The following is a 24,032-nucleotide window of genomic DNA, read 5'->3' on the forward strand; positions in this document are numbered from 1 at the left end:
TCTGCTGTAGTCTTTTGATCTATTGCTTCAAGGACTGTGCGAGAGGCATTGGTTGCCTCCTGGTGGAGGCCTTGCGGCCATGGCACACTCCACCCGAAGAAGATCTCCTTTTGGGGAAGAAAATCACTGAATTCAGCACCCTCCCATACCAAGAACTGCCTAGAGAGGCCACCAAAGGTTAGCTGGCAAACAGAAGCAGAGAGTTGGCCTTCTAGAGGCTGGAAGGGCTGAGAATAGGCAAAAGCCGATCAGCTATGTTCGCACATGGGCAGGGAGATTCTATGGGACTCAACACTAAACCTGGCTCAATATAAGAAGTTATTTGTCAACATTTCCAAGACAAAAAGTGACAAGTGCCATTTCGGAGGCTGTTATTTATAAATATTTAGGTGACTGCCAGTTGATTCCTGAGAAGGCGGGGCTAAAATTCTTGAAGCTTTCTCAAAAAGAAGAACAGGAGTACTTGTGGCACCTTAGAGACTAACTAATTTATTAGAGCATAAGCTTTCGTGGACTACAGCCCACTTCTTCGGATGCATATAGAATGGAACATATAATGAGGAGATATATATACACACATACAGAGAGCATAAACAGGTGGGAGTTGTCTTACCAACTCTGAGAGGCCAATTAATTAAGAGAAAAAAAAAAAAAAAAAAAAAAAAAAAACTTTTGAAGTGATAATCAAGCTAGCCGAGTACAGACAGTGTGATAAGAAGTGTGAGAGTACTTACAAGGGGAGATAGTCAACATTTGTAATGGCTCAGCCATTCCCAGTCCTTATTCAAACCGGAGTTGATTGTGTCTAGTTTGCATATCAATTCTAGCTCTGCAGTCTCTCTTTGGAGTCTGTTTTTGAAGTTTTGAATAAGGACTGGGAATGGCTGAGCCATTACAAATGTTGACTATCTCCCCTTGTAAGTACTCTCACACTTCTTATCACACTGTCTGTACTCGGCTAGCTTGATTATCACTTCAAAAGTTTTTTTTGTTTTGTTTTGTTTTTTTTTCTCTTAATTAATTGGCCTCTCAGAGTTGGTAAGACAACTCCCACCTGTTTATGCTCTCTGTATGTGTGTATATATATCTCCTCATTATATGTTCCATTCTATATGCATCCGAAGAAGTGGGCTGTAGTCCACGAAAGCTTATGCTCTAATAAATTAGTTAGTCTCTAAGGTGCCACAAGTACTCCTGTTCTTCTTTTTGCGGATACAGACTAACACGGCTGTTACTCTGAAACTTGAAGCTTTCTGTATTTGCAAACCTTTTTAGGAGTCAGGAATGATTATTCATCTTATGATTAGTCCCAGAAGGCAAGTTACTCATTGTTCAGTTAGTTGTTCAAACAGAATCTTATTCAAATAAAGAACAAACCAACTGCAAGTGACTAAGGGGAGCAAACACATGCCATAAATACCAAACTGAAGATAGTTAAAGTAATTAACAGTTTGCAAACAATCCATAGGTTGAAATGTATTTAAACAGCTATTAGAAATGTGATGAATCGCTATAAATAGCAAATTGAGTCACTAAAATCAAGATCAGTTTACAGACTGGTTTCGAACAGAAAAGGATTAAATTTGAAGTGAATATTATTGGCAAGGAATTTTATCAGGCTCTACTCAGCATATAGAATAGCAATTATTTTTAAAATAACCAACAGAAAATAGAACAGTAGGTCAGATTTTCAATGTGGCCTCAATTTGACTTCTATTTCTACCCATTTATTTGCACATGCAAATGGGCGTGAGCATAAAAACCTGCATTTGTAGACAATTACATCTTTACTCAGTTTGTATGGTCAAATTCAATTGGCACAGACATGAGACACAAATTTAGAGGCCATTTTTAAACATAAGTGGTCCAGTGTTTCTAAACTCCTGAAAACCATGAGGTAGATTCACAGAGGAACATAGGCATGGTATGCTGAGCATCAAAACACTTAACTCTTAGGCCCGCAGAAAATCATTGGAGTTCACAAAGCCTGTGTTTGGTGACTAGGCTCCCTATACCCTGAATGGAGAGAGAGAGGCACCTCAGTAGGGGATTCACAAAATTCAGCACCTCCCCCAAGCTAGCCAATGGGACACAGCAAGATGAAGGGTTTTATTTTTAAGCTTTGCCCCTCTCTCAGAGATAGGTCCCTAAATCCAGACTGCAGAGAGCTGCCTCCCTCTGCTTAGGTTTTTCAGCTGCAAACAAACTCTTGGGATTAGGCATTTACACTCTTTCAGCAAGAAGATGTAGGAGCTACCTCATAACTTTTAGCCCAGTGGTTAGGGCAGGGGTGGGCAAACTACATCCTGTAGCCAGATCCGACCCCTCAGGGCTTTGGATCTGGGCCATGGGATTGCACCCCGGGGCGCCGCGGGCCCCGCGCTGCTCCCAGAAGCAGTCAGCACCACTTCCCTGCGGCCCCCAGATGGGGGGGCAGAGGGCTCCATGCATTGCCCTTGCCTCCAGACGCCACCCCCCGCAGCTCCCATTGGCCAGGAATGGGGAACCATGGCCAATGGGAACTTTGGGGGAGGTACCTGGAGGTGCAGCAAGGGCAGTGCATGCAGAGCCCTCCATCCCTCCTCCCCCAGGGGACGCAGCACTTCCTGGGGTGACAGGGTGTGGGGCCAGGGCAGACTTCCTGTATGCCTGCCCTGGTCCCGGTGCACACTGCTGCACCCTGGAGCCGCTTTAGGTAAGTGGCACTGGGCCAGAGCCCAAACCCTGCCTGCAACCCACCCCCCAACTCCCTCCCCTAAGCCCCCTGCCTGCACCCTGCATCCCAACTCCCTGCCCTGAGCCCCCTCCTACAACCCGCACATCTCCAGCACCCCAACCCCCTGCCCTGAGCCCCCTGCTGCACCCCACACACTCTGCACCCCTCCTACACCCCTGCCCTAAGCCCCCTCCTGCACTCCCACCCCTCCTGCACCCTAACCCTCTTCCTTGAGCCCCCTCATTAACCCCGCACTCCTCCTCTGCCCCAATCCCTTGCCCCGAGCCCCTTCCTGCACACCGCACCTCCTCCCAGACCCCGCACTCCCTCCCATACCCCAACCCCCTGCCCCGGCCCTGCATACATTTTTTTCCCGCCCAAAACGTTTGCCCACCCTGGGTTAGGGTATTCACCTGATATGTGGGAGACTCCTACTTCATGTCCCCCCCGTACCTGTGGAGGGAGAAGTGATTTGAACTGGGATCTGCTGCCTCTCAGGTGAATGTACTAACTACTGGGCAATGGGATATTTTGATCTGGGACTCTCTCATTCTCGCCGATTGAAGTTGTTCCACTGTGGATAAATAGTAAAAGGATCATTGGGCCAGAGAGCGTGAGCCAGCATGAGAATGACTCTGTAGCCTGGAGTTTAGAGCATTCACCAGGGAGGTGGAGACTCTAGTCCCCCTGATCCCATGACTTTTTGAATTATGTATCCGCTGTAGAACAGCTTCAAGAGGAGAGACTGAGGAAATCCCACATGAGAATATCTCATGGCCTAATGGTTAAGGCACTCGTGAGGTAGCAGATTCTTCTTCAAATCCCTTCTCTCCCTCAGGTGAAAGGGGGACTTAAGCAGGGGTCTCCCATCCCAGGTAAGCACCCTAACCACTGGGCTAAAACTCATGAGGGAGTTCCTCCTCCTGGCCTTTTCGGGTAAGCTTTCCTCTTGGGACCTGATCTGGTAGGTGAGCTCTGAACATGCTTACTGGATCAGGCCCTGCAGATGAGTAAGGTGGAAGAATGGCTATCTTCCCTCGCTTTGCACATCCCTCTGGGGCTTAGGTGTCTGCATGCCTAGCATGGACTGCCCTGTGCAAGCTCAGAGGCAGAAACATAGGTACCTACGGAATTTGACTGCAAAAATTTAGGTACCAAGTGAGTTTACACACCTATAAGAGTTGGAGGCAGCTGACCACAGACTTTGTGAATCTCTGTGGGGCCTGATTCTGAGATTTAAGCACCTAACTGCCACTTTAGACATCTAAGTCCTTTTGTGAATAGTGTAATACATATGAAGTTTTAAATATACTATTCATAATGGTCCCAGTTCTGCAGCCTTACATATTAGCACTTACTCAGGTGGTCCCATTGAACTCAATAGGACTTATCAAGTACTACTCAAGGGGCATTTGCTACTTGAGCCTAGTGACATTGTTCTTGTGTCTATAATTATTAAGTCAGTTGTGGTTACAGAACTTCATATTTGTATTATCTCAGATAATTACTTAAAGGCTAAATCTTATTCTCCTTATACATGCATGTATTCCAAGTTCAATGGCTAATGTGACAACAGTACGTATGATTTTGCCCTCAGTTTGATTTATCAGTTCAATAGTAGGATGCCCATTTCAGTGACAGGAGGACTAGACCACTAGTCTAGTAGACTTGTTTGGTTGTTTTAGACATTTCCCCATAGAGCTTTTAAAACCCAATCTGGTAAAGCACTTAATCATATGCATAGCTAACCACATGAGTAGTTCAATAAGACTCATGTGCTTAAAGTTGAGTACATACTTAACTGCTTTGCTGGATCAGAGCCATAGTTCAGATATATTTCCATGGAAGATTTTTAAAGAAGAGAAATACTCTTGCAACATTAGTGTATGTCAATCAGGAGTGAGCAAATATTTGAGCATAACTATCTAGGTACGTATATTGTCACTACCACCTATTTATGAATATATCCTCACAACACCACATTATAAGATCCAGTTTACAGACAGACAACTGAGAAAAAGAAATGAAGTGACTTGCACTAGATCACACAGGAACAGAGTGTGACGCATTTGGTCACAGAGACTCCCCTTGAGACTGTCATTCGATGAGCTGGAATACCAGTGAGAACAACCCTACTGCCAAAACAGGCACCCCTCCACTCCTGTCTTGCTGAGTTAGACACTCCAGCCAGCTTCAGCACAGACCCAGAGTTCACTGAAACTGAGATTCACTCAGCCCAGGGGCTTCTCAGTTAACAGGGACTTTCTCAGCGCCCAGTGTTCAGCCTTTCTGGGAGCCTGAACCCCAAATAAATCCATTTTACTCTGTATAAAGCTGATACAGGGTAAATTCTTAAATTGTTCGCCATCTATATCATTGATAGAGAGATATGCACAGCTGTTTGCTCCCCCAGGTATTAATCACTTACTCTGGGTTTATTAATAAACAAATGTGTTTTTATTAAATATAAAAGGTAGGATTTAATTGGTTTCAAGTAATAACAGAAAGAACAAAGTAAGTCACCAAGCAAAATAAAGCAAAAACATGCAAGTCTAAGCCTAATACATTAAGAAACAGATTACAGGTAATATCTCACCCTCAGAGATGTTCCAATAAGCTTCTTTCACAGATTAGACTCCTTCTTAGTCTGCGCCCAATCCTTTCCCCTGGTACAGTCCTTGTTAGTTCCAGCAGGGATCTCAGGTGGTAAGCAGGGGTTTTCTCAGGACTGGCAGCCCCTTTTGTCCTGCTCCAGCCCATTTTATAGCTTTGGCACAAGACGGGAATCGTTTGTCTCTGGGTCCCCACCCCTTCTTCTAAATGGAAAAGTACCAGATTTAAGATGGATTTCATTATCAGGTGACATGGTCACATGTCACTGTAAGACCCCTAGTCTCTATGGGCTGGCCCCCACATACATAGGAAGGCTTTGAAGTAACTAAGGCCATTTACAACTGATTGTTTCTGGAGCACCCTTAATGGCCTCCACTTAATATAAATAAACAGACTCCAACGAGAGACTGCTGAGCTGGAATTGATATGCAAACTAGATACAATCAACTCAGGATTGAACAAGGACTGGGAATGGCTGAGCCATTACAAACATTGAATCTATCTCCCCTTGTAAGTATTCTCACACTTCATATCTAACTGTCTGTACTGGGCTAGCTTGATTATCACTCCAAAAGTTTTTTTCTCTTACTTAATTGGCCTCTCAGAGTTCGTAAGACAACTCCCACCTGTTCATGCTCTCTGTATGTGTGTATATATATCTCCTCAATATATGTTTCACTCTGTATGCATCCGAAGAAGTGGGCTGTAGTCCACGAAAGCTTATGCTCTAATAAATTTGTTAGTCTCTAAGGTGCCACAAGTACTCCTGTTCTTTTTACGGATACAGACTAACACGGCTGCTACTCTGAAACCTCCACTTAATATGTTTACATCAGTGATACAAGTTTATATCTTATTCTCCTAACTCCAGATATAGAAATAACACATTCAAACAAATAGGATGAACACACTTAGGAGACCACAAGCTTTCTAATGACACCATACAAGGGGTATTTAGTGTAAAGCATATTCCAGTTATGACATATTCATAAGCATATTTCCATAAAGCATATGGAATGCAACGTCATACAGAGCTGGCTGAAAAATTTGACATAACACTGTCGGATAATATAGTTTCATCAGTATCCAAACATTTTATGAGTGTCAACTTTAATCAAGTTTTCAGTGAGAGTCAAAACAAAATGTTTCATTTTAATAAGGTAAAAATGTTTTTATTTGGACCTTGTTTCAATTAATTTAATTATGACAGTAGACATTTTACATCACAAAATGATGCAAACTTCTCTGGGGGAAGTTTGCAGAAAGGCAGGAACTGAACTCAGATCCTCAATGTCATGCTTCAGCCAGCACACTATCCATCCTCCCCTTTTTAATATGTCAAGACATCATGCTTCTGTATACTTGGTGATTTGACTATCATTGAGACCCCCCCCCACACACACACAAATATATTTCCAAGTCTCCAGAACACTACAACTTGCAAGGATTTTGGTCTTCATATCTCTGAAAATGTATGGGAAAGTAACCCAGATCCATGCTTTGCTCACAATATGAAAATGGCTTAGTGATTAACAGAAACAGTTAAATCATATTTGTACAAAATAAATGTAGCACGAATGCTGTAGGCATGATTATACACTTTATATGCATAGGAAGTCTTCAGTACTTTGTGTTTATCTTTATCAGGATGGCTCCATTGAGAGGAAGAACATAATGCAGTAATTTATGTTGGCTCTGGCTATACGTACCCTCAATTTGCATTCCACTGGGAAGAACGTTAATAAGAGCTATACAATATGAAATCAGCCAACATTGTATGGTTCCCCTAATACTTGCTAATTTTATCTTAAAATATTTGGGTTCGTTTAAAAGGTTATTTGTTCTCATTTACATCGCTCATTGTGGCTTGGCTGAGGTAGAAATGGGAATTGCTCACGTGTTGCCATTTGTGTTGGGGAAATTTGCATCCTCGACTATCAGTGAAATGCAGACCTCTCCCCAGAATCCAGCATGCTCTCTCTTTTTAAAGGAGAAATCTTAAAGAGTAGAAAATATTGAAATCAGGTTTTAAAGAAACTGTATTTTTGTGTAAGTGTTATAATTCCTTCAACTACTTGTAAAAATGTGTTATTTTTAAAAGTGTTAATTTCAATAAAATAAGTTACTGGGATAAGGAAGTCTCCAGGTCCATCAATTTGCCTCTTTACTGACTAAAGATCCAATCCTCTGAAGATTAATGCAGGTATTTAACTTTATGAACTTAGTAGACCCAGGGACTGTTCTCAATGCATAGGTCCCACTCCTGCTAATATCCTCATACTGCACAATTATACACAGGCAGACCTTTACACCTACAAGAAGTCCTGCTAAAATCAATGCCTCTTTTTCAAGTGTAAGAATCAATCCATTCAGATTACTTTGCAGGAAAAGGGTCCTAGTTTAGTAACAAAAGTAACATTAGGAATGTAAGAGGCTGGAGAATGGCTGGTTAAAGGAATGGTCTATTTTTATTGAAATATTTATGTTAAGATGTTTAGTAGGAATATTTTCCACAACAATTTTTTTCTAGCAAGTGACAACACTCACCTAAGCCTGCCTAGCTCTCCAGAGTTTGATGAATTCATCCGCAAATTAACACATCTTTTGTCACCAATTATGGCCGCAATCTGGATGTCCTGCTGGGATATACCAGCACTCTCCAGCACTTGAGCAATAGTCTCAAATGTCACCTGTAATAAAAACTCAATATATTTCCTTCTTATTTGTGGTAAAAGATGCTGCTTAATCTCTGAATTAGATGCAGCTCCTACTCCCATTTTGAGCACGTGTAACTGGGAAATGGTCCCACTATTGTGGGGAACTTTCCTGACATACACACTACCCTGATGAAATGGGATCTGAGTCCTTGCTCCCACTTCCTTTATCCAGAGGTCTGCCTGACCTCAAGGGCTCCCCTTCCACTCTCCTGTGTGGCAGAGTTCTCATCATCCCAACAAGGCTGGGCCCAGGATTCCTGGGGGGCTTGACCCCCAACCTTGTCATGGTCACTTAGGGCAGGGGCTAGGGCAGGGCTGGGCAAACTATTTGGCTCGAGGGCTGCATCGGGTTTCGGAAATTGTATGGAGGGCCGGTTAGGGGAGAGGGTCATGGCCCAGCCCCCACCTCCTATCTGCCCTCACCCCCCGGGACTCCTGCCCCATTCACACATACCCCGCTCCCCGTCCCCTGACCACCCCCAGATCCCCGCTGCCCCATCCAATCCTTCCTCTCATTCCTGACGGCCCCCCCGGGATCCCTGCCCCATCCAACCACCCCTTCTCCCTGTCCCCTGACTGCCCCCAGTACCCCTGCCCCTGACTGCCCCCTGCTGCCCCAACCAACCCTGCATCCTTCCTAACTGCCCCCCCGGGACCCCTTTCCCCATTCAACCCCCTATTCCCCCCCGACCCCTATCCACACTCCCGCCCCTTGACCACCACCCTGAACTCCCCTGCCCTCCATCCAACCCCCCTGCGCCATGCCCCCTTACTGCACTGCCTGGAGCACCTGTGGCTGATGGTGCTACAGCTGTGCCGCCCGGCTGGAGCCGGGCCACGCCACTGCCAACACCACGCAGCACAGAGACCGGGTCAGGCCGGCCTCTGCAGCTGCGCTGCCCCAGAAGCTCACAGCCCCGCCACCCAGAGCACTGCGCCAGTGGCAGAGCGAGCGAGCTGAGGCTGCGGGGGACGGACAACAGCAAGGGAGGGGCCGGGGGTGAGCCTCCTGGGCCAGAAGCTCAGGGGCCGAGCAGGACGGTCCCGCAGGCCAGATGTGGCCCACGGGCCGTAGTCTGCCCACCCCTGGGCTAGGGTGTCCCCACTTCAGGGTGCTCACTCTGCACTGGATGCTTCCCTGACCCACTGATCATTGCATACAGTTCAAAGCAAATACAATTTATTAAATAGCAAACAATTTTTAAAAAATAAGGAAAAAATGGGAAAGGTTAAAGGAAAATACATCATCCCGCTCTGTGGCACGGGGACATCACAACCAGTGTCTCTGAAAAATAAGGGCAGTTCACAGTCTGTTCCTCACAAGTCCCAGGCCTCCTTCTCAGATCCCAGCTGTGCTGCAGGGATGCTGCGGGTCAGACACTTGCTCTGGAGGTGGCCACATGCCCTCAGGCTTTAGGTGGCAGGACCTTTCTTCCCAGCATCGCCCCCACCCCATCGGGGTTACGATCCCTCTCCAAGTCTGGCCTGCAAGGAGGAGCAGGGGGCGGAGCATTCCGGGGGGGGTGGAGTTGGGGTGGGGCCAGGGCAGAGTTGGGGCAGGGTGGGGCCGGGGCCCCTTGGAGTGTCCTCTTTTTGTTATTTTAAAAAATGGTAACCCTAAGCTCGGCTCCACTCTGTCTGACCCAGGCAATTCCAGCTCACACAAAGGACGGAACCACTCTAGCTTCCTGACTCCCTGATTAGCCTGTCTGCCTTGTCAATCAGGCTGACCTGGAGCATTGGCCTCTCCCCATTGTTCCTGGAGACTGTCAGTCTCAGGGTCCTGATTTCCCATCGACCCTTCCTCTTTCTTTTGGTACTGGGAGCTAGCCAACCAAAACACCCCCACTGAGTTTTAGTAAGGGGACAACAGTCCACTTACACATGCAAGAAGCAGTTCCCACCAGCACCAACCTACAAGCAGCAACTGGGGAAAGGTAAAATGCATGCTTGGTAACCCTAAACAGGGAGCCTATCAAGAGGCTCCAGGAATGAGAAGGACTTCTAGAAGGAAAAAGAATGAGAAGTACTTATGGCACCTTACAGAGTAACAAATTTATTTGGGCATAAGCTTTTGTGGGCTAAAGCCCACTTCATCAGATGCATGCAGTGGAAAATACAGTAGGAAGATATATATATATATATATATATATATACACACAGAGAACATGAAAAAATAGGTGTTGCCATACCAACTCTAATGAGACTAATCAATTAAGGTGAGCTATTATCAGCAGGAGAAAAAAAATTGTAGTGATAATCGGGATGGCCTATTTCAAACAGTTGACAAAAGGTGTGAGTAATAGTAGGGGGGGAAATTAGCTATTTCTCCATACTAATTTTTCCCCTACTGTTATCCACACCTTCTTGTTTCAGGTCAATTTAAACATTTTGATTATTTCAACACATTGTTTTGATTTCAACCATTTCTTAAAAAAACAATAGTATGATTAGCTAAAATCGTGAAAGTCATTTTGAATCAGAAAACTGGAGGGTTTTTTCTTTAGAAACTGTCAAAAATATTTCAACAACTCGGAATTTTTTTCAGGTCAAGAAATTCATTGAAACTAACTCTTTGCCATGAAAGTGGTTAGTTTCAACATATTGGCAAATTTCTTCTGTTATTATGGAAAGCTTCAAACTCTGTACAGTAAAATGCTGCTTGGACAATCCTATTTAAGAAAACAATGGAGGCGTTTGCTCCTTCATCCATCCTCCCTTATAAATAAAACAGTGTGAAAAGAATATAGGCAAGTTAAGCTAAGCTATCCAAACTTCCAGAATGGCATCTGCTTCCCTATGAGGAGATAAAGGGAGCCCTCAGGAGACCACAGTGCAGTTCAGCATATGTGGTAACCTACCTCCTTCCTAAACTTTCACGATACTTCAGTACATTTATTAAAACAAAAACTCATTTGGAGGCTGTACTGCTTTAAGATTTTCTGGTTGGCACCAGCCTCTGGATGCTAGGCAAATGTCCAGCCCAATAACTCTGAAATGGTTTGACTCATCTCGCAAAGTCCTGACACTGGAATAAGAGCTGACTTCAGTATTTCACAACTGCTAGTGTTGTCATTATAAACTGGAAGATAATAGATTCTGAAAGCCAACATGAACTGCAGTTGAGTAAGCAGTGCTTAACAGCAAGGATGTACAAGTGTGTTTCAAAGTATCGAGGGTTGGACTGAGCACACCATTTAAAGACTTTTAAAAAATAAAGCCGGCGGATGTTCATAGAGTTTAAGATACAAAACCTGGCTTGTCTCTGATCTTCAAATAGAAAAAAGGGATAGTTACAAAAGATGGTAACAGAGTGAAATGTGGTGGTCGAAAAAATTCCAAACAACTTCTATACCTAATTAAAATATAAGTTGATATCAATTGGATATTTATGCAATGAGTTATATAAAAAATATGGCCTTGGAAATAGAAAACGCAATATTAGCTGCTTGTTTATTATTTTTCTCAGCACTCTTCAGAACATAGAAAAATGACAGTCTTTGGCCCTAAATAAGCCTGACAATACAGTTCAGAAACAAACCCTGGATGAACAAATGGAGGTTCAATCTCACAAAAGAAAACAATTAAAAACAAAAGAAATACCAACTTATTTCTTCAGTGAATTTCAAAGAGTGGATTTCAAACCAGACCTTAAAAAAAAAAAAAAAAAAAGGCCGCTCTCTTGGCCTAATCGAAAGCCCATTGAAGTCAATGAAAAGTTTCCCATCGAATTCAATGGACTGAGATCAAGCTTTAATTTTCTACTTTTTTCCCCTTCATCCATGTTTTGCTTATTAGCTGAACATGAACTTCAGTATCTAGCTCCATTTAATAATACCCGCTTAACTTGACTCGGGGGGATTTTCTTTCAAAATAAAGAAAGTGTATGCTGAGCAGAAAGTTTTTTTTTTTGCTTTTTTTGCTTTTAAGATCCGTAATGTTAAATTATTTACCACTGTTGATTCATATTAGTAATGTGAGGTAATTACCCTCCTTATGAGAAGTAAGTCTCTAGTATGTGGATTGATATTATTAAGGAAATAGATGAATTCTTCATTCATGTTCTGAACTTTCCCATACCATAAAGACTTTGGGTCAATTTCTCCACTGGGAAAGTACGAAATGATGGAATTTTTCAGTTGATTGAGGTGCTGGGAATTTTTTTTTAATGGAAAATTGCAAAAAAGTGTTCTCAATTGAATAATTTTATTGTTTCAGAAGTTACAATATTAATAATCCTTTATGAGTGAACTGAGTGGCACAGTTATCTTACTATTTACAGAGGAAGGATCTTTTCATTAGGTGCTAGATTGTAAATAGAGCTGGTTTAAAAAATTCTGAATTAATTTTTCCACAGTATTTTGTTAATAATCACAAAAAATATGACTTTTTGGTGAAAAGTTCCCCTTTTTGACCAGCTCTTATTTTAAACTAACCCTCAAAAAGTTGAGCAAGGAAATAAAGGGGAGAAGGGTTACTCAACCAAAACAGCCAACATTACTTTTCTCAGCCACATTATTGTGTCTTCAAGTACCCAGGGAAGCAAAAAGCAGTAGGGAGCAGGCAAATCCAGGGTTCCATCCCTTCCATCCCCAGCCTTCCGTTAGGCAGCCCACAGAACTAGCAAACACATGTAAAGCAGAGGCTGTGGGGGGATATGCAGTACCCAAAAGATGTATTGCAAATTACATCTAAGAGGAGAACACAGAGGAATAGTGCCTTTGAAGATCCAATTGCAGCATCACGGCCCATGTAAACACTGATTGTATATGAAAGGAGCATTTTAAAAACACTGCACACAGATATGTATGCAACTACACACACATATGTTTCAGTGATGAGGTCTTAGCTGTGCACAACTGTGACAAGCCTTTCAGTGTTCTAGTCTGGTTGGGGACACTGATTGTCTAAACCAAAGTGTGATACATTTAAAAAAAAAAGCTGTAAAAAGGTTTTAAGCTGCTTCTTGTGAAAATTCTATTACTCAGGCCAAATTTTGGTTGCCTCACCTCCAACCAATTCCACCTTGTGCACACCCAGTTTTTTGTTTTGTAGATCAGGAGAAGTTACAGGAGAAGTGGGACTAAAGGTGCAGTGGAAAGATGTATGTGATAAAAGCAGTGGATGGCTACACTAAGGGTTGGAGGCAGCACAAAGAGAAACTGGATAAGCTTTTCTGAGGTATGAAACTTCATTTTGTGTTTAATCCTTTTCATTTCCTGCCCCTCTGCTGCCTTTTTTCTTGCTGATTTTATTGGATATTTTTCTCTTTATTCTTGTGTCACCTGACTTCAGGCTCCCACGGGTCTCCAAAACCTGTCCTTATGTTCTTACAGTAAAAGGAGAAGAGAGTTTTGATTAAAGTGATTCCAAAAGTAGAAATGTAAACTTGAAAATATGGGATTTGCCAGTTCTTTGCACATTTTGACACCCCCCCTCCCATCACTGCTGTGACCCCCTCCCTACCCCTCCCTAGGGTAGCAGGGAGGACAGAATTTGAATTAATCCTAAATTTAGGTTTGACGACAAAACCTCCTTTTCCCCTAATAGTGTAAAAATGTGGATATCGAAAAGTAATTTGGGGAATAGTCTTATAGACTCATAGACTTAAGGTCAGAAGGGACCATTATGATCATCTAGTCTGACCTCCTGCACAATGCAGGCCACAGAATCTCACCCACCCACTCCTGTAACAAACTCCTAACCTATGTCTGAGCTATTGAAGTCCTCAAATCGTGGTTTAAAGACCTCAAGGTGCAGAGAATCCTCCAGCAAGTGACCCGTGCCCCATGCTGCAGAGGAAGGTGAATAACCTCCAGGGCCTCTGCCAATCTGCCCTGGAGGAAAATTCCTTCCCAACCCCAAATATGGCGGTCAGTTAAACCCTGAGCATGTGGGCAAGACTCACCAGCCAGCACCCAGGAAAGAATTCTCTGTATCAACTCAGATCCCACCCCATCTAGCATCGTATCACAGTCCATTGGGCCTAATTACCTGCTAATAATCAAAGATCAATTAATTGCCAAAATTAGGCTATCCCATCATACCATCCCCTCCATAAACTTATCGAGCTTAGTCTTGAAGCCAGATATGTCTTTTGCCCCCACTACTCCACTTGGAAGGCTGTTCCAGAACTTCAGTCCTTCGTCTAATTTCAAGTCTAAACTTCCTAATGTCCAGTTTATATCCATTTGTTCTTGTGTCCACATTGGTACTAAGCTTAACTAATTTCTCTCCCTCCCTGGTATTTATCCCTCTGATATATTTATAAAGAGCAATCATATCTCCCCTCAGCCTTCTTTTGGTTAGGCTAAACAAGCCAAGCTCTTTGAGTCTCCTTTCATAAGACAAGTCTTCCATTCCTCAGATCATCCTAGTAGCCCTTCTCTGTACCTGTTCCAGTTTGAATTCATCCTTCTTAAACATGGGAGACCAGAACTGCACACAGTATTCCAGATGAGGTCTCACCACTGCCTTATATAACGGTACTAACACCTCCTTATCTTTACTGGAAATACCTTGCCTAATGCATCCTAAAACCGTATTAGTTTTTTTAATGGCCATATCACATTGGCAGCTCATAGTCATCCTGTTATCAACCAATACTCCGAGGTCCTTTTTCTCCTCTGTTACTTCCAACTGATGTGCCCCAATTTATAACCAAAATTCTTGTTATTAATCCCCAAATGCATGACCTTGCAGAAAAGCATTGAACAGAAACATCCATAAGCAAAAATGGTCATACAGTTCTAATGAATTAATTACTTCTAAAATTAAGCTATCCAATGTAGGCATCCTTCTCTGCCTCTGAATTGCAGCAATCGCTGTAGAATGAGGTACTTTGCATAATACCTCTTAAATGTCTCGTTTTTATGGACATTACTCATTTTAGTCCCAAAGTTCCCATGTTCCATACACACACCTGCTTTCTTCATTTTTATTTTAAAACTATTTTAATGAGCAATACAGAAACATAAACCTGAAGATTTCTTTTCATTAAAGGAAAGGATCCAGCAGCATTTTAAGTTCCCTGCAAGAATAATGTGACTCTCATTCTGGGTATTGTCCATGCTCAGCTTCCTTGCCTGTCTGATTATATAACTCTCCTCTTTGAATCCCTCTCTTGGCCGACCATCTGATACTGTATCAAATTTAAGCTTTTTGTCACCACTGGCAAAGCTCCATATAACTCTACCTTTCCCTATTTATCCTCCCTTGTTAAGTTTCATGTTGCCTTCCACACCCTCTCTTTACTCTGCCGCTGCTCCAACCGTCATCAGGCCATTAGTCAAATTTCCACACAATCACCTTTGTGCTTTCTGCCATGCAACACGCTATACATGGTCTGACTTTCCCTGGCTCATTGGAAGGCCGCTACCTTGTCTGCATTTAAGTCCTTCTTAAAGGTTGTTTTTTGCCATGCTATCTGTAGTGAATTAAGTTGACTTGATAAATGAAAAGGAAAAAAGTGTACAAGTTGCCTACTGTTATTCCCCGACCTCTGTCGACTTATTTGCTTGTCATGAGCTTGTCAGAACAGGGACCATCCTCCTTAAGGGTTTGGATAGCCCCAAACACATTGTGGGTGCCGTAAAAAAAAAAGTAAATAATACTAAATATTAAGTGTCCCACATTTGGAAACTGGGAGGTTGACAAGCATGCTTTGCACTTCTATAGTACTTTCCCTCAATCACTCTCAATACACTTTACAAAAGTTTGATGGAAATGGAATTAATGGGGCTTATATTGGTCTAATAATGTCAAGATCACACAGCTACTGTCAATCAGAGATATAGGCCAATGGCCTGATTCTGATCTCATTTACTAGTTTTACATTGGTATATAAACTACATTACTTCAAAGGAGCTGTTCCTTATTTTTACACCAGTAAAACAGCAGAATCAGGCCCCAGCTCTAGTATCAGAGGGGTAGCCGTGTTAGTCTGAATCTGTAAAAAGCAACAGATTAAAGCTTCATCTGGTTAAAGCTTCATTTTTGCTGTTAATTGAAACACAGGTAACTTCCCCTCCTGCAACAGACAGACCAAATTTTAGATCTCAGTTGAGATCACTTTACTTGCTACAATTGGCAAGCCCCTGCTATGCACTAGGGGAGACTGGCTGAAGTGAAACAGAGTCCAGTACTCCAGAAGATGTTGGCCTACTTGAGAGACAATGTGAAGACAAGTTTTCTACTGCCTACTTTGATATAGTATTTAGCTATAAGATATTGGTTCTACAGCGATTTCATCAGAGCATTGTAAGTGTTGTGCTTGCAGTTTCACAAACATTCTCTCTCTGAGTCACATTCAGCAATTTCTAATCATTACATAGTAGTTAGCACTGAACACTGTATTCATGTCACTTCACTGTAAATAAGCAATCTCCAAAATGTATATGTTGGTATATTCAGCCATGGTAACACTAGTAGCCCCAAGTTAGTTAAGAAAATACTCTTAGCTAGAGGTGACATTTTAAAATAGGTAGGTAGGTAACTCAATACACTATTACTGTGTTTTGAAAGCTGGGTTCTGATTTTGTTTTCTTCTGTTGGTTTTCTTTTTGTCTCACTCAGAGCTTTGAAAAACTATTGAAAAACAGGGCAAACACTGTCCCATTGTCTTTGCTTTGTACAGATACCTGTGCTATTAATATTCACTTTATTTATCTTTAGAGTACCTTTCTCACGGTTTAGCTATTTTATGTCAATTAAAACATTCAGCACAAGAAATAAAATTCACAATACAATATACCGAAGATCTGCCCCTACCAAGCCACAATAGTTAAGTCATCCAGCATCCATTCAGCCAACCTTCCTCAACCCACTTCCTCCTCAGAAGCCCAACAGGAGAGATTAGCATTGCAGGATCCCAAATCCAGGCCCTGTCAAAGGGGACTGTAAGTTCTAGAGATGCACAGAAAATCATTCTGTCACCAATCCCATCCCTTTTTCAACCAAAAGGCTCTTCACTCTAGTGTCTCTGCTGATCACAACTACCCTAGTATCACAGTCAGATAAGTGGTTTTTTCAGGTAGTGAGACCCCAAATCACATAGGGCTTTATAGGTCAATACCTGTACCTTAAACTCCACCTGGAGCTGTCATGATGTACTAACAGCATCTTAAATAGGAGGTGTTTAAGAAACAAGACTACCAACTACAGACACACAGGCTTCCACATAGCTTAAGTTCTACCTTATCACCCTTGTTCACGAAGGAACCCACCCTCCACATCTCGGTACTCAAGGCATCCAGGCGTGAAGCACTCCTCTTCCAGTTTGGCTCCAGTCCTATTGAAGCTGCACAGCCTGGTGCCACCCTGAGGTGTGGTTGTGACACTGCACCCCATATTCATCTGATATGATTATGGCACAATTATGATGCATTTTATACAAGATGGGTTATGTGAGGTGTCATTGGAAAAGTTCTGATTTGCTGAATATGATTATCCTATTTGTGTAAATGTATCGTTTTTTGTATCTGAAGTTAGGAATATTGACTATGTATCTGTATTTTAATGTGCTTACTCTGAGTAAAACCCACTACTAGTCTTTCAGGTACAACAATGAAGAAGCTAGACAGTGCTAATGGCTCATCAACAAAAACAATGGACCATGGAAGAGCTTAGCCTTCTGGTGAACATTTCAGCTAGTAATGGCTATGAGTAATGGCTGCTATGACTCAGCAAGACATGCAAATGACTCAGCAAGGCAAGACCACATGACACTAAACTCCATTTTGATACCTGTATTTTTCCACAAACTGGACTGGGAACTTAGCTTGGAACATAGGGTTCCTGCCATATGCAAAAGCTATATAAGGTGGGGAGTGACATCATCTCTGGGCCTCACTCCCAAACAAGAGAATTCCTGGAAACACCTGAGGAAAAAAGATTGAACTGAGGGAAGTGCTGGTCCCAGGCTAAAGGGATTTGTAGCCTGTGTATGGAAGTTTGATGTACTGCTTGCATCATCAGTCCGGGTGAGAAATTGGTAATTCAAATCCTCCATTGCCATGGGACCAGGCAGGTCTCCTCATGGAGTAAATTTTATTCCCTCGCCCATTCATAGTCTAGTCAAGCCTAGTCCCACAGGCTCCTTTCCACAGGGTACTAGATCTTTGGATAGGAGAAACCCAGGACAAAAACAAGACCTTTGGATAGACTCTCCTGCTCTCTACACTAGAGCACTTCCCCTTCTTTGCTGGACCCAAGCTTCATTACCCAACCTTAGTTCACATCTTGCTACCTCATGGCCACCCTTAACCCAGGGGATTAGTAAAGTACCCATGCCCTTTCATTAGACAGTAAGTTTATCATGCACACACTTAAAAACTTAAACAAATGTGAACCAAAACAACAAAACTTACATGGTGGACTTACCGGTAATATGCAAATGAACTGTCTTTTCCCCTTATCCCCAGAAGGAGCAGAGTTCCATCTTTCTGTCTCCTAAATCCTCTGGTCAGGAGGGCTATATACGTAATGGTATCACTGCAGAAGCTAACAGGCAGCTGGTACAGACTTCCAATCGTTAGAGTCACATACTTGGGAAAGCAACCGGAAGAACTGAAAGATCATCAAACAATGATACCAGATCAACTTTCTAGGCCTGAACCCTAACTGATTGAGGAGGAGAAGAAGATCAAGAAAAATGGAGCTTCTCTTTTACAAACTCCCTAATAACCTTTCACTTTTTCCTCAACCCCTCTAAAATGATGGAAGATTGATTGATTATAAACTAGTAGTTAGCAAGACTGTCAGTACTGATGGTTCTTGAGCAGAAGCCTCTCATTAGCTTCCTTAAGCATTACTAGTACTAACTCCCATGTCTCAATAGCTGGTTTGACTTTTACCAAACAGTGCACCCAGTAATCTGGAGCTAAATCTAGCCCACGGGCTATAATCTGGATTGCACTCTTTACTTCCAGAACCTCAGTCAGAGCATAAAAGCCTTGAGAAAAGACTTAGGACAAATTAATGATCACTGTTCCTCCACAGAGCACCATGAAAAATCCTCAGAAAGATAACTCAAATCAGTTAAAGCAACCAAAGATTAACCAGGCTGTACAAGTTCAAAGTCCAGGGTGTTGATCAGTCAGCTATATGCGTATACCTGCAAATTCAAAGGAGGATCATCTTATTATGGAATTGTTTCAAGGAGTTCAAACCCGTGCAGCCAAAGTACTTCCTGTCCTCCAGAGCTAAGCAAAATCAGGGAGCAGAGGTCCACTTTTTAAAGAGATAGAAGGATGGAAATATGGGCCATGATCCTGTAAACTCTTAAACCCATACATAACATTATGTGATTAGAGATCAACGGGGCTAATAACATAGGTAAAGTTACACGTATCAGTTTTTTCAGTATCAAAGGCGCACATTTCTTTCTAGAAAAAGCAACAAAGACATTTTGAAGAAGAAGTCCTGAAGTTTTTTTTGCTGTAGGATGGCTACCTTAAAATCTGCTATTGTGTGGTCAGGAAGGTTGAAGTGTTCTCCTACAGGTTTTTGTATATTGCCATTCCTAATATCTGACTTGTGTCCATTTATCCTTTTACGTAGGGACTGTCCAGTTTGGCCGATGTACATAGTAGAGGGGCATTGCTGGCACATGATGGCATATATAACATTGGTGGATGTGCAGGTGAATGAACCGGTGATGTTGTAGCTGAATTTACCCAGATGTGCAGAAGAAACATTTAAGACAACATTTACACTGAAAGTCTATTACAGAGTACATCCCTATTTTGGAATATGACAGATGCTATGGTAGACAAGAAGAAATGTTTGCTTCCTTCACAGTTGCATACAAGACTAAGTGCCTAGTGGGATTTTCAGAAGTACCTAGGAGCCTAACAACTCTTGATTTCAATGGGAGTTAAGGGCCTAGGTGTGTTTGAAAATGCCACCACGTGCCTATTTGCACCTTTAGACCCCTAAATACCTTTGGAAATCTGGGCTGAAGTCTCTGGGATGTCTACACTGGAGCTTGAGGCGGAGGTGTAACTGTGGAGGCTAGCCATCCAGAGTACAATCCTGCCTGAAACGAGGCAGCTAGGTACCTACTCAGGCAACTTGACCATCCTGCCATAACATCACTGCTATTTTTAGTACACTAGCTCAGAGTTAGTGTGGATATGTCTACCTGAGCTGCAAATTATACCTCCAGCTCCAGTGTAGACACTCTGTGTTGCAAATGCTGTATTCATGGAATAAAAAAAGACTTATGTAATCATTGGGGTGGTTTTTCCTCCTTTTGCAGTCAAAGCAGTGATAATTATTACTTAGTCAGCAGTACTTTTCATCTTCAAAAATACCTTATCAATATTCACCACAACACACTTGTGCAATAAGCATTATTGTCCCCATTTAACAAGACTATAAACCACACACGCACAATGAAAGGCAATTTTCCTATATTCCAAATTTAACTAATTCAGATTGTTGGCAATTCTTCCTACTCTTATGATAAGCTTTGGTGAAAAAGTAGCAATCTGGGAAGGAAGCACTTGGAAGTAATTTAATATATCTCACATAATTTTGCTTAAGTCCCTAGTGCCATCAGGGAAACACACAAATATAACCCTACACTCCTTTTCTATTCAACTGATGAAAAGCTAAGTTACATCAATTTGTCTCTGGCAGCTGTATAACATCTAGAGAAAGCAAGGAGTCAAATGAAATAGAAAAATATGTAAAGAAGTCAAGAGGAAGTTGAGCTAAATGCTGTGTTTTGTTAGGAAAAGGACATAGCAACATTTTGTGTTAGTAAGGGTGAATGTTAGCCAACTTTTTCTTAGTACCCACTAGGGTGTCTTTAGAACTGTGTTGTTCAGAAGTTCAATATTGCAGAGTGAAGTGATCAGCCACCCACAACTGAATCTGGGAACACATTATTATGTGAATGAAGACTAGAGAATGAAGTGCTACTCAGTTATTGTTCATCCCCTGCTTCCTTCTTGCACTGTACAGGGAAAAAATTACTTCATCCTTTTCAAGCAGCAACTTACTCCTGACTGCTCTGAACAAGCTATTGTGACTAATATGTAGTGGGGCAGAGCAAGGGCTCATACCACTAGCCACTTCCTTCCACCCCTTTCCCACCCACTTGCCCATAAAGTGGGTATTGAGGGAGTAGCCAGACTTCGCTCCCCCACCTCCCTGGCCAGAAGCACAATTGACCATGACACCGCTCTTCCTTTTTCTTCTGCACACTTGAGGAATCTAGCACAGAGTGATCATCGCACGAGTGAACTACATCCTCAACATCGCCAGGGCTCATCCTACTTTACATCTTAGCAAAGTAAAGTCAAGCAACATGCACACTTTTCTGATGTAACTAGACCAGAGAGGTGTAGTAAAATACCACAAATGAGGATGTCCCTAATGAGCATGCTCAAAACAATATTTCTATAGCACGAACATTTTGATTCCCACCCCCTGCACATTTTCAAAGATCACCTCTGGGCTGAGACCTTGGATAGCAAGAAGAAATACTCAGAAAGTAATAAGTAAGTGGAAAACTAGGGTTTGACACATTGTTTGTACTACTGCTTTCACACTGGCTGGGGCTATAATGCAATTATTTCAAGATGTCTCTTACAATGTACGTGAAATATAAACTGAGTTTAAATTACTAATACCCTTTCATGACCTACGTGGACCTTGGGTCTGGATGCATTGGTTTACTCCCTCCCTAGAACAGATGGACAGAGTGGATGGGGAAGAGCAGGGAGATGGGCAGAGCCTAAGTTTCACCCCATTACTCCCTGGCTAGCATGGTTGAAGCTGCACAAGTAGTGCTGCAATTTGCTGCCGGTAGTGGCCAGCAGAAAAATCACTACCCAAATCACTAGAACAAAGCAGCAGCAGGAGAGGAATTGAAACTGAAGAGCATCTATGTTACAGTGGCTCCTGAAGCTACTCTGGGGTGGTGCAGCCTTCTGAGGGCTGCATCTAACACTACATTCTATACCCAAAAAATTGTTCCAGAACTTTGAGACGGAGAGAATCTTGTCAGATATCTGACTACATTTCAGAATATAATATTTGGCTATTTCCCCAGGAATGGTATAACAGCAGTATCTTGTAGCTCTGAAACTAGATAAGGAGCAAGCAGCTACCAACATCTCCATATTAAGTGAAAAGTTATTTTCGATGGGGATAGCATGCTTCAGTTTCCAGAGCTCATTTATTTCTGACTAAAAGCACCAAGTGTTTTGTAGTAATACTTTAGTCACCTTTGGCATCATATAAGCCCAGTCCTTGGAGCTGTGATTTGTTTTTCCGACATTGTTTTCTTTGTAGAAAGTGCAGTACCCTCTCATATGCTCCAGGCCCTTAAGGTTAGGAAGTATCAGTGTTTGGGGGAGGGGGGGAGGGGAGAAGGGAGGAGGAGGGGGTTTGGGAGATTGCTTTCAAATATGAGCTATGTGACAATATTTTATTGCAGTGATCTGATCAGTGTGCTAATGATCTGAACTGTAGGATGAAGCAGAGCAGGCTAAAGATTTGTCTTTTATTCCTTTCCTTCACACATCTCCCGTCCCGCTCCTGCCCCCCCCCCGACACACACACACTTTTTAGCTTGTGTTAAGTGAAAAAGGAGATCGAAAATTAGAAAGTGTAAACATAGGAAATGAGAGGAATGGGTAAGTTAATTGTAACACTTCACAAAAGTGAAAAATGACAAAACAATTTTTCCTGAAGAGTTTTCTGGTACTAACTTTTTGTCTTTAAAGTACAACAGTAAATAACAATCATTTTTATTTTGAGGGCTTACGTAAACTTTGGGCTAGTTTTCTGCATAGGGATAAATTTCACCCTAATGCAAAAAACATGGAATCGAGTATAGTGCTACAGAATTTTTTAATTATATAAACTAAACTACATGTCCACAGAAATTAGAGTTGTGTGATATATTCAATGCAAAGTTTAAGACTATTTACCTACTTTGAAATCTGCGGAGCTTCCATATGTTCTTAATGAAACATTCCACATAACCATCATTTTCTTTGATGTACACAGAAAGTGTATTGCACTATCTGAATGGCTATTTAGTTCACAATGCATTTTGCATTTCATGTCTCAAGATGAGGCTGAAGACCAATGGTTAAAGTCACATTTTATTTAATGTAGTTCCTAGAGTAGATCATGCTTGGTGATGAGGATGAAAGGTCTAGGTCTGCAGCTAAAGCTTTTTCTACCTGCATTTGTTGTACTTTATATGGATCATCAGCCCCTTATGACTGTGTTCAATGTAAAATTGTGCCTTCATGAGTAATCAAGAATAATTGCTTTGGGTACACAGCAGGATCATGGCAGAGAACAGGCCAGCTTTGCTATTGTTGCTGCTGCTTATCTAAACTGCCTGTTTTGACCTTCTATGGTGATGTTTGCTGCTGAGTAAATGCTGGTGTAAGCCAATTCATCTTTGCTCTGCATCTTGTATAGTCATTTATACCAGTGCATAATGGATGTAAAATGGGTATAAAATGCTACAACATCAGAAAGCCAAAATTGCTCTAAATTTTTATATATATAAATATAAGTATATTTACAAACATAATATTCATGTAATGAATTGCAGCACTGTCAGGACTGAGATCCCCACTTTGAACTTTAGGGTACAAATGTAGGGGCCTGCATAAAAACTTCTAAGCTTAATTACCAGCTTAGCTCTGGTTCGGCTGCCACCATTTTCAATGGATTCCCTCCCTGGGAAACCTTGAAAAACCTTCACCAAATCCCTGGTGAAAACAAATCCAACCCCTTGGATTTAAAACAAGGGGAAATTAACCATTCCCCTCCTTCCTCCCACCAACTCCTGGTGAATCAGGATCCAAAACCCCTTTGGATCTAAAACAAGGAAAAAATCAATCAGGTTCTTAAAAAGAAGGTTTTTAATTAAAGAAAAAGGTAAAAATCATCTCTGTAAAATCAGTATGGAAATCAACCTTACAGGGTAATCAAACTTAAAGAGCTCAGAG

Source organism: Malaclemys terrapin, chromosome 2 (assembly GCF_027887155.1).
Source record: "Malaclemys terrapin pileata isolate rMalTer1 chromosome 2, rMalTer1.hap1, whole genome shotgun sequence".
Lineage (NCBI taxonomy): Eukaryota > Metazoa > Chordata > Testudines > Emydidae > Malaclemys > Malaclemys terrapin.